Source organism: Cricetulus griseus (genome assembly GCF_003668045.3).
Source record: "Cricetulus griseus strain 17A/GY chromosome 1 unlocalized genomic scaffold, alternate assembly CriGri-PICRH-1.0 chr1_0, whole genome shotgun sequence".
Taxonomy (NCBI): domain Eukaryota; kingdom Metazoa; phylum Chordata; class Mammalia; order Rodentia; family Cricetidae; genus Cricetulus; species Cricetulus griseus.
In genome coordinates, this window is record NW_023276806.1 from 249,798,784 (window position 1) to 249,810,244 (window position 11,461).

The window sequence follows — 11,461 nt, forward strand, 5'->3', positions numbered from 1 at the left end:
TCCGCCTTTTCCTCCTCCTCCGTCTCCTCCCCCTCAGGCCGCCAGGCTCCTTCACGAACCAAAACACAAACACTCAGGGTCCAGCGGAGAAACTACTTCCGCCGGCTCCGCCACGTAGCCGCACGCAGCCAAACACCCCGTGCGGTCACTTCCGCTGCCGCCCCTTCCTGGAGGCCCTGCCAAGGCCGCCTAAGGGGCGAGGCCGGCGCCGGCGCCACGTGACCTCGCCCGGCGCGCTCCGGCCTCCGCGCTCGCTGGGCTTGTGGGCTGAAGACGCCCGGTCGGCCCTCGCTAACGCCCGCTTTATCCCAGCAGACATCTTGCGGCTCTGGCTGCAAGGCGGGGCGGGGCGCCAGGGATGGAGGGGCGGGGCGCCAGGGATGGAGGGGCGGGGTGCCAGGGATGGAGGGCGGGCTTGCGTCATGAGTCCTCGCCCGCAGTGCCGGCCGGACCTATTCACATCACACCCTTGCTCGGCCTTCCTCGACCCGCCCGCCCGCCCGCCCGCACCAGCGCCATTGTTATCTGGGCGGGCATCGCTCTGCGCCGGCTCTGAGGCGCGGCGGGAGCCTGAGTCACATGGGCCTCTTCGGGGCTGGCTCTCTGCGCCCATCGCATTGTCCGCCTCCCGACCTGCCGTGGTGGCGAGGTTGGCTCTGAGGACTCACTCTGAGGCCTCTCACTGTCGCAGCAGTGGAGGTGGTAGTCTCATCCTCACCTGGTGGGATTACGATAGCTCTGCAGAGGAGTTTGGGCGAGGGGCTTGTGTGTCCCTGGAAATGCCACTGCTCTTCTGAGAATGGGTGTGTCGGTGATCTCAGAGAATTAGGACCGGTTCTAGTCAAAAGTTGCCTTTAGACAGCAAACCTCAAAAGAAGAACTCGCCGTTATTGATAGTTTGAGTACTAAACACTTTGGAGTCCGCCTTTTGAAACAAACGCACTGACATTTTAGCATCAGACAGACTACTCCCCACCCATTAATCCGCACGGCCCTGGCAGCCAGGAGTCACATCTGTGGAATGAATGAGGGAGGCAAGTAACTTGGCCAAGATCACTGCCTGTTTGGTGATGAAGATACATTCTACCCTGCAGCTGACTCCAGAACACTGGTTCTTTTTTTTTTTTTTTTTTAACCTTTGCTTTTTCGAGACAGGGTTTCTCTGTGTAGCTTTGGAGCCTGTCCTGATTCTCTGTAGACCAGGCTGGCCTCGAACTCACAGAGATCACCTACCTCTGCCCGGGAGTGCTGGGATTAAATGCGTGCGCCACTACCGATTAGTTTAGTTCTTTTCTGGTTTTTTTTTTTTTTTTTTTTTTGAGACAGGGTTTCTCTGTGTAGCTTTGGAGCCTATCCTGGCACTCGCTCTGGAGACCAGGCTGGCTTCGAACTCACAGAGATCCGCCTGCCTCTGCCTCCCGAGTGCTGGGATTAAAGGTATGGGCCACCAACACCAGGCTTAGTTTAGTTCTTAAGATTCTAGTGAACAGCAGCCCAAGATGTTCATGGCTATCCACAGCACACCTACAAAAGAAACTCCACTCCCCCAAATTCTGGCACCTGTTTCCCTCTGCAAAGAAGCCATTTCCTCATCACTTGAAGGGACAAATGGCTATCTGCTGGCCCCCAGCTCACTCAACACCCATGCTCTTCTCAGATCGTCTTATCTGGCTCTGTTCCCTTCCTGGAGCTTCCTTGCCTCCCTCTGTGAGCAGTAGTTCCAAGGCTGCTTCTCTACTTTCTCCTAGGCCTCCCTTGAGTAGAGTTCCTGTGGCCCCTGCCTTATTTCCTCCTGTCAGAGCTAACCACTGTATTGCTTCTTACACCCTCTTGGGCCTATATATTATCACCCTGCTCCTTCTCATCTCCCCCTAGCAGCTACCTGCTAAGTCCCACAGTTTCCTTACACCCTCTGGGCCACTACAATACATACTGGAACCTTCCTTCTCCTGGGCCTTTATGATACTGAAATCCTTCCTCTGTAGGAAGTCCTGCTTGTGATCCTTGTTCTCATGGCAACCCTGTTCTCTGACACTCAGCTCCGTCTTGGAGCTTACTGGAACCTTCTGTTGTTATTTTGCTTAAATTAGAAGTGTCAATATGGAGATGGAACATGAACCATAAAGAGCACATTAAACAAAGTTTATTACAGGGTGGGAGAGGGGGAGAGAGGAAATGGAAGAATAGAGCAAGGCAGAGAGTAAGAGAGAAAAAATAATGGTTGACCACCGGAAAGAGAAGTAGAGAGAGAGAGAGAGGGAGAGAGAGAGAGAGGTGGGCACAGGCTTTAAAAGGGGAAGCTTGCGCATGAAGAGTTCCTACGCAGTTATGCAGCTCCAAACTGCATAATGAGTGATGTGGCAAGTTACTGTGCGCACCCCACCCATTGTCACTGGGCGGGTCTGTCTCTGAAAGAGGTAGAGCAGGTCAGCATTAATGCCTGAACTTTTCATTCCCACCTTTATTTATTATTTAAAAGGTGGGTGTTAGACAGGCAGGTTAGGGAATAAGGGCGTCGAGTTCTCAAGACTGCTTCCTGCTAACCTGGGGGTCATTGACCATCTTTGGGGGACCTGAGAAAGCTGGGGTGCTGCCATGTCCTAGGTTTCCTGGGGTGGCTGGTTGCTCCATCAAAGTCCAGGCTGTATGGAACTCTGGCACCTTTTAGACCTGGCAAGGTGTTGGCAAAGCAGAGGCCAAGGTTAAGTTTAGGAAAAAAATTTTCTTAGGTCCTGGTACTTGAGTGGAAGATTTTAAGATGAGGCGAGGGTTCCCAAACATGAGGGAGGAGTTCCCGAGGGGTCCCAAGATGAGGGAAGGGAATCCCGGGACCAGGGAAAGATTGAATTATATCTGGAGTGAGTCTGACCTGTTTGTGTGGGTCCAATTCAGATCCTTAGAACTGACAAGAATCCTTAGAGTTTGTGAAAACATAAGTATTGGACACATTAGCAGCATATTTATGTGAGAATTGACTCAGCTGAAAACATTAACATTTTAAAATTGACAGATATTTTTTTAGGACAATGAAAAGCACCTTGACCTGGTAGTTATGATCATATAGTATGATCATATAGGCATTGTAGAACTTTATTGATTATAACAGTACCATGAGAAAGAAATCTGGAACATATTTCATTCTTTTGAATGTCTCAACTCTATTTGTCCTCAGACCCTCATAACTTTATTTCATAGCCTTACATTACCATTTTTATATAGATAAACATTAAAATACCTGTTCCTGAAATCTGTTTTGCTTTAAGCTGGCAAGACTATCAGTCATCAAAAGCATCAGAGTTCTTGAGAAGGATAAGATTTTACCAGAGTTAATAATTAAAGAATAACAGAGACTTGCCAGCAGGCTGAATGGACCCCAAGGTCCTCCATGGTTGTGGGCTGCATGTCACCAAAATATTTTGGACTAGGGTGGATTTTTGTGTGATAATAAATTCCTAAGGTTATATTGAAGGACTTAAAAATTAACAAAGAAATAAAATAAGGAGACTTAGAAAAAACTCCCACACTAAAAACAGGGCGGCCTGACTTAGAAATCTAACTAAGGTCACAATGACCTGAGTCCCTGGAATTTCCTATCCAGCGGCAGCAATAACTCCCTTATAAGGCCACAAGACAACCTAACTAAATACCAAGAATTCCCAGAGGGCCACCCTGCCCTGGGGTCATGAAGATAAGAACAGACTACCCCACTGAGTCAGGAGACCATCCAGCCCCAAAGAGACCTCCAAAGGACCTGTGCCTCTGGTCAGGTACCCAAACCCCTAAAAGCCTATGGTTTTCTCCTATAAAAGAAGCCTGCCTTTGACGAACGGGGCTTCCTTTGTCTGTCGGACTGGGAGGCCCGTTTGCGCAAACATCCCACAATAAACTTACCTCTTGTTTTCACATCAGCTGGACTGGACATTGAGTTTTTTGGGCAGGACCATCCGATTTGTGGAGACTCCTCGATCCAAGGGTGTTTCATTTGGAGGTTCAACCGAGATCAGGATGCCCTGATCTCAATTTCACAGCCAGTTGGAAGTAAGACAGTCTATGTGTCTATGTGTCTATATGTTTGATGTTATGCCTCTTGAGTTGTGCCTGCGTAGGACTTGTATTTGGTAAGGACCACAGAGGGATACAGACGTGTACTGAGACTTATGGTCCTGCTCAGGACAGACGTGTTCTGAGGTTCGTGGTTCGGCCCAGACGAAAGTCTGAGGGTCATTTGGAGGAGGGAGAAGAGACAAAGTCTCAATTCTCAGGGGAGGCGGCTGGTCTCCGGACTCTGCTTCCCTTCTGCTTTGTAATTCTGGTTTGGCGACACCTGTCTACTGCGTGGTTTGTCCTGTCTGTTGTATTTGTCCTGTTGTTCTTGTCATTTGTGTCAATCTCTGCTTCTCCCCATGGGTCAGCAACTAACTACCCCCTTAAGTTTGACTTTAGGTCACTGGCAGGATGTTTTGAACCGAGCGCACAATGAATCAGTAGAGATCCAGAAGAAAAATTGGCAGACTCTCTGTTTTTCGGAATGGCCTGCTCTGGTGCAGGCTGGCCGAGAGACAGTACCTTTGATCTCACTACTATCTTGCAGGTCAAAGCTCGTGTTTTCCAGCCAGGACAGCAGGGCTACCCTGACCAGGTTCCCTATGTTGTCACCTGGGAGAGCCTGAGCTGTGATCCTCCTCCCTGGGTCAGGCCCTTCCTCCCACCCCCTCCATCGGGTCCCCGCCTGACACCTCTACCTTCGCCTGTTCCACTCATCCCTACTCCTTCTGCCCCCCTTCGACTTCTTCCCTGTTCCCCTTGACAGAGACCCAATCTCCCAACCCTAGGCCTAAAGCCCCCACCGTCTTGTAGGGTTTCTACAATGCCTTGAGGGGCTACAGAGGTTTTGTATGTATGTTGGGCACTGATTGTCCATTGAATGACATGATTACATTGGCCTCCCTATCTTGAGCCTGGGGGTCAAAGGGGGTGTACATCCTGTAGGCCTCCATCAAACGCTCTAGAAACCCTGAGGGGGTTTCTTCCAAGCCCTGAACTACCACACGTACCTTGGCCAAATTTGTGGGGTGTCCCACGCAATCGCCTCGCCAGCAAGGACCACACAGGACATTCGGATCCTTCTGCAGTAAAGCTTTTAATGCGTCTTGAGAGGAGAGCATAAGCTTACCAGAGCGGAGACCCCGAGCCAAGAATCCCGTCCCCTAATAAAGGCTGGCAGCCGCCGCCTGGGATGTGTCACCCTATGATTGGCTGCAGCTCATCAGGCCATATGACGCCACGGAATGGGCAGAGATCAAGGAATGGAAAATTACCCAGCGCCTGCGCAATAATCTTGTTTACATTCAGTGCCTGCCGGATGCAGGCGCCATCATTGTAATGGCGAATGCAGGGACGGCTCCCTACAGTGGGGCACCTCTCTGCCCCTTTTAGACGCACCAACAGAGTCTGGCAGTAGAGACGATGGTGCTCCCTACTGGCTTCTGTGTTGGTGTTCCAATCTGCCGGTCTGGTCAAGGGAAAGACTTCCTCTATTTCATTGGGGAGCTGGGTGGGTCTGCCATCTGGCCCCTGGATGTTCTTCCAGGCTTCTAGGAGTACCCGTTGTCTCTCCTCGGTTATGAGGAGAGTCTGCAGGAGCTGCTGGCAATCATCCCATGTGGGCTGGTGAGTGATGAGGATTGATTCAATAAGACCTGCCAAGGCCTGGGGGTCCTGCGAAAAGGCAGGGGTTATGGGTCTTCTAATTATAAAGGTCTGCAGAGGAGAAAGGCCAGTATTGGTAACTCCTCTTCCCCATCAACCGGAGGGGAAAGGCCTGGGAGATCCCGGAGCTGTCAGGCCCCTCCAGTGTCCTGTCTCTGCGAGATCATAGTCGGGTGGACGGTGGCCACGGGTCCCGGGGGCCTCCAGTAGTAGAGCTTGGTGATGGGGGCCTCTGGGCAGGTGCTGGGAGCTGGGGTGCTGCCTGCTCAGCATTGGGGTAAGGAGGAGGAGGGTCCAGGAGGAGGAAATCCTCCTGTGTATCTGGCAAGATGGTGGGGGCTTTGAGCCTAGGGTTGGGAGATCAGGCTCTGTCAAGGGGAACAGGGAGGAAGTCGAAGTGGGGGCAGAAGGAGTGGGGATGAGTGGAACGGGAAGGCAGAGGTGTCGGGCGGGGGCCGAAAGAGGGGGTGAGAGGAAGGGCCTGACCCAGGGAGGAGGATCACAGCTCAGGCTCTCCCAGGTGACAACATAGGGAACCTGGTCAGGGTAGCCCTGCTGTCCTGGAAAACACAAGCTTTGACATGCAAGATAGTAGTGAGATCAAAGGTACCATCTCTCGGCCAGCCTGTATCGAGAGCAGGCCATTCCGAAAAACAGAGAGTCTGCCAATTTTTCTTCTGGATCTCTACTGATTCATTGTGCGCTCGGTTCAAAACATCCTGCCAGTGATCTAAAGTCAAACTTAAGGGGGTAGTTAGTTGCTGACCCATGGGGAGAAGCAGAGATTGACACAAATGACACAACAGGACAGATACAACAGCCAGGACAAACCGCCTGGTAGACAGGTGGCACCAAACCATTACAAAGTGGGAGGGAAGCAGAGTCCTGGGGCTAGCCGCCTCCCCTGAGAATTGAGACTTTGTCTCTTCTCCCTCCTCCAAATGACCCTCAGACTTTCGTCTGGGCCGAACCACGAACCTCAGAACACGTCTGTCTTGAGCAGGACCATAAGTCTCAGTACACGTCTGTATCCCTCTGTGGTCCTTACCAAATACAAGTCCTACGCAGGCACAACTCAAGAGGCATAACATCAAACATATAGACACATAGACACATAGACTGTCTTACCTCCAACTGGCTGTGAAATTGAGTCTGGGGGCGTCCTGATATCTCGGCGGGACCTCCAAATGAAAGACCCTCAGAGCGAGGAGCCTTCCCAAATCAGATGGCTCCCCCCAAAAATTCAATGTCCAGTCCAGCTGATGTAAAAACAAGAGGTAAGTTTATTGTAAGATGTTTGCGCAAACGGGCCTCCCAGTCTGGCGGATAAAGGAAGCCTGGTTCCTCAAAAGCAGGTCTCTTTTATAGGAAGAAACCACAAGCTTTTAGGGAGGGGAGGGGGTTTGGGCACGTGACCAGATCACAGGTCCTTTGGAGGTCTCTTATCCCACTGAACCTGGGAAGCTAGTGAAACATGTCCCCCAGCCTCTTCTCTTCCTTCCTGGCCTTTGACGTACATTCCAGTCTCCCTGGGTTCCTGAAAATGACTTCCTAATTTCAGCTGAGAAGCACGTATAGAAAAGATTAGTTTGCCATCAACAAAAAAATTAGAATGTCAGGTTCCAAAGAAACTTGGGACAAATGGATAACTGCAATGCCTATGAACCTGCCAAAGTGACAGTTTGGCTCACTCAGTACCTGTTACTCCTCTCAGTTCTTCTCACCACCACCACCACCACCCTAAATCTATCCAGCCCATGGACTTTGCTTCTCTTGTGATTCGTGTATAATCCTGCCATTTCACTCTCTTGGTCCTCTTCCCTTTTTCCTCTTCACAACTCTCATGGCCCAACTCAATCTATTGGCCATTTTTAGTCCACTGCTTTCTCCCCCTGCTCTGGACTCTTCCAGAAGTCTCTGGATGTATTTTCTGTCATATCTATAAGAAAAAACTTCCTCCTCAAGCATACCTTGAAGTGGTCATATATATCCTCATCTCACTCAGGAGTTATAGATGAATGTGAGCCAACATGAAGGTCCCTGGTCCTGAGTAAGAACAAATACTCTTTTTTTTTTATTTGAATTACAAACAAGATTGAATTACATGACAATCCCAGTTCCCTTCTCCCTCCCTTCCTCCCCTACCACCCCCCAAGTAAAAACCTTACCTATCACATATCCTTTCTTCTAATCTACACCTAACTCAACCTTTCTGCTCCCTCATGACCTCTTCATCCTTCCTTTTCATCCCTTCTCATTCTCGTAGCTCCCTCCCCCCTCTTCCCATGTTCTCAATTAAGAACAAATACTCTTAAACATTGAGCCATCTCTCCAGTTCCCTGTGTCCACTTTGTGCTGCCAATATGTGTATGAGTTTAGAACCATCTTCTAGAACATAGGCTGCATATTAGGGGATATATCAGAAGAACCTGACTTTTGCCTGAAGCTCTGAGTGTCCCAGGAGCTCCTGAGTTATGAGTAGAACTTTGTGGGCCTGTCCTCCATTCATGCTGGAATTTGACTAGCTTGATCTTGTTGCAGGTATTATGCATGCAGTCACTGAAGCTATGAGTTCATTTGTGCAATACCTCTGTCATATCTGGAAAACCCAGTTTCCTTGACGTGGACCTGGGCAGAGGTATCTTGTGGCTGCTCATTCTGTATTGTGCAATGAAGATGATTTGAACCCTTGGGCATCCAGTCTCTTAGGTCAACTCCCAACTAGCCAAAAGGGCAGAAGGCATCATGTGGAAGTGGTATCTGTGGCAGTTTATTCCAAGGGTTTATTTTATTTTTATTTTTTTAAAATTTATTTATTAGTTCATTGCCTGGATTGTCAGATTGTGTCATCCTTATAGATCTCTGGAAATCTCCCTGGTTCCAGATCTCTTCAGGGACCTATAGTGGCTCCCTCTGATATGGTATCTCTCATCCTGCTCTCTCTCCTCTATTCTTCCCCCAACTCAATATTTCTGCCCCTCCATTTCCTCTCCTCTACTCCTCTTCTCTTGCTCTTATTGTAGCAGCTCCCTCCCCCCTACTCTCATGCTCCCAATTAGTTCAGGAGTTCATGCCCCTTCCCATTCATGGGGACCATTTATCCCTTAGAGTCCTTCATGTTTCCTAGTTTCTTTGGTGAAGAGGATTATAGGCTGCTAAGCCTTTGCCCTATGTCTAAAATTCATATATGAGTGAGTACATACCATGTTTGTCTTTTTGTGACTGGGTTACCTCACTCAGGATGGTTTCTTCCAGTTCCATCCATTTGCCTGCGAATTTCAAGATTCCATTGCTTTTTTCTGCAGAGTAGTACTCCATTGTATAAATGTACCGCATTTTCTCTATCCATTCTTCAGTTGAGGGGCATCTAGGTTGCAGCCAGGTTCTGGCTATTACAAACAATGCTTCTATGAACATGGTTGAACATATGTCCTTGTTGTATGAACATGCACTATTTGGGTATACACACAAGAGAGGACTGGCTGGATCTTGAGGTAGACTGATTCTCATTTTTCTGAGCAACTGCCATACTTATTTCCAGAGTGGTCTTACAAGTTCGCACTCCCACCAGCAATGGAGGAGTTTCCTTTTTCTCCACATCCTCTCCAGCATAGATTGTCATTGGTATTTTTGATTTTAGCCATTCTGACAGGTGTGAGGTGGTATTTCAGAGTTGTTTCGAGTTGCATTTCTCTAATGGCCAATGATTTTGAACACTTTCTTAAGTGTCTTTCAGCCATTTCAGATTCCTCTGTTGAGAATTCTGTATTCTGCACCCCACTTTTTAAATTCATTGTTTGGTGTTTTGGAGACTAGCTTCTTGAGCTCCTTATATATTTTGGAAATCAGTCCTCTTTCAGATATGGGATCAGTGAAGATCTTTTCCCATTCTGTGGGTGGTCGTTTTGTCCTACTGACTGTTTCCTTTGCCTTGCAGAAGCTTCTCAGTTTCAGGAGGTCCCATTTATTAATTGCAGACCTCAATGTCTGTGCTACTGGTGTAATGTTCAGGAATCGGTCTCCTTTGCCAATTTGTTCAAGGGTAATTCCCACTTTCTCTTCTAGAAGATTCAGTGTGGCTGGATTTATGCAGAGATCTTTGATCCATTTGCACTTAAGTTTCGTGCATGGTGACAGGTATGGATCTATCTGCAATTTTCTGCATGTCTGAATCCAATTGTACCAGCACCATTTGTTGAAGATGCAATCTTTTTTCCATTGTATAGATTTAGCACCTTTGTCAAAAATAAGGTATTCGTAGGTGCATGGGTCAATATCAGGGTTTTCAATTCGATTCCATTGGTCTATCTGTCTATTTATGTGTCAATACCAAGCTGTTTTCAGAACTATGGCTCTATAGTAGAGCTTGAAGTCGGGAATGGTGATGCCTCCAGAAGATCCTTTATTGTAAAGAGTTGTTTTGACTATCCTGGGTTTTTTTTCCATATAAAGTTGAGTATTGTTCTTTCAATGTCTGTGAAAAACTGTGTTGGGATTTTGATGGGGATTGCATTGAATCTGTAGATTGCTTTTGGCAGGATTGCCATTTTTACTATGTTAATTCTACCTATCCAAGAGCATGGGAGATCTTTCCATTTTCTGGTATCTTCTTTAATTTCTTTCTTTAAAGTCTCAAAGTTCTTATTGTACAGGTCTTTCACTTTTTTGGTTAGTGTTACCCCAAGATATTTTATGTTGCTTGTGGATATTGTGAAAGGTGATGTTTCCCTGATTTCTTTCTCATTAAATTTATCATCTGTAGTAGGGCTACTGATTTTTTTGAGTTAATTTTGTATCCTGCTACCTTGTTGAAGGTGTTTATCAACCGTAGGAGTTCCCTGGTAGAGTTTTTAGGGTCACTAATGTAGACTATCGTGTCGTCTGCAAATAGTGAAAGTTTGACTTCATCCTTTCCAATTTGTATCCCTTTGATCCCCTTTTCTTGTCTTATTGCTCTAGCCAGAACTTCAAGTACAATATTGAAGAGGTATGGAGAGAGTGGACAGCCTTGTCTTGTTCCTGATTTTAGAGGAAATGCTTTGAGTTTCTCTCCATTGAGTTTGATGTTGGCTATTGGTTTGGTGTATATGATATGTTCCTGTTATTCCTGTTCTCTCCAAGATCTTTATCATGAAGGGATGTTGGATTTTGTCAAAGGCTTTTTCAGCGTCTAGTGAGATGATCATGTGGTTTTTCTTTTTCAGTTTGTTTATATGGTGGATTACATTGATGGATATTCATATGTTGAACTATCCTTGCATCCCTGGGATGAAGCCTACTTGATCATGGTGGATGATTTTTCTGATATGTTCTTGGATTCGGTTGGCCAATATTTTATTGAGTATTTTAGCATCGATGTTCATGAGGGATATTGGTCTGTAGTTCTCTTTCTTAGTCATATCTTTGTGTGGCTTGGGTATCAAAGTGATTGTAGCCTCGTAGAAAGAGTTTGGCAATATCCCATCTGCTTCTATTGTGCGGAACAGTTTGAGGAGTACTGGAATTAGCTCTTGTTTGAATTTCTGGTAGAATTCTGCAGTGAAGCCATCTGGCCCTGGGCTTTTTTTGGTTCGGAGGCTTTTGATGACTGCTTCTATTTCATTAGGGGTTATAGTTCGATTTAAACTGTTTATCTGATCTTGATTTAATTTTGGTAAGTGATATTTATACAGAAAGCTGTCCATTTCCTTTAGATTTTCCAATTTTGTGGAGTACAGGTTTTCAAAGTATGACCTCAAGATTCTCTGGATTT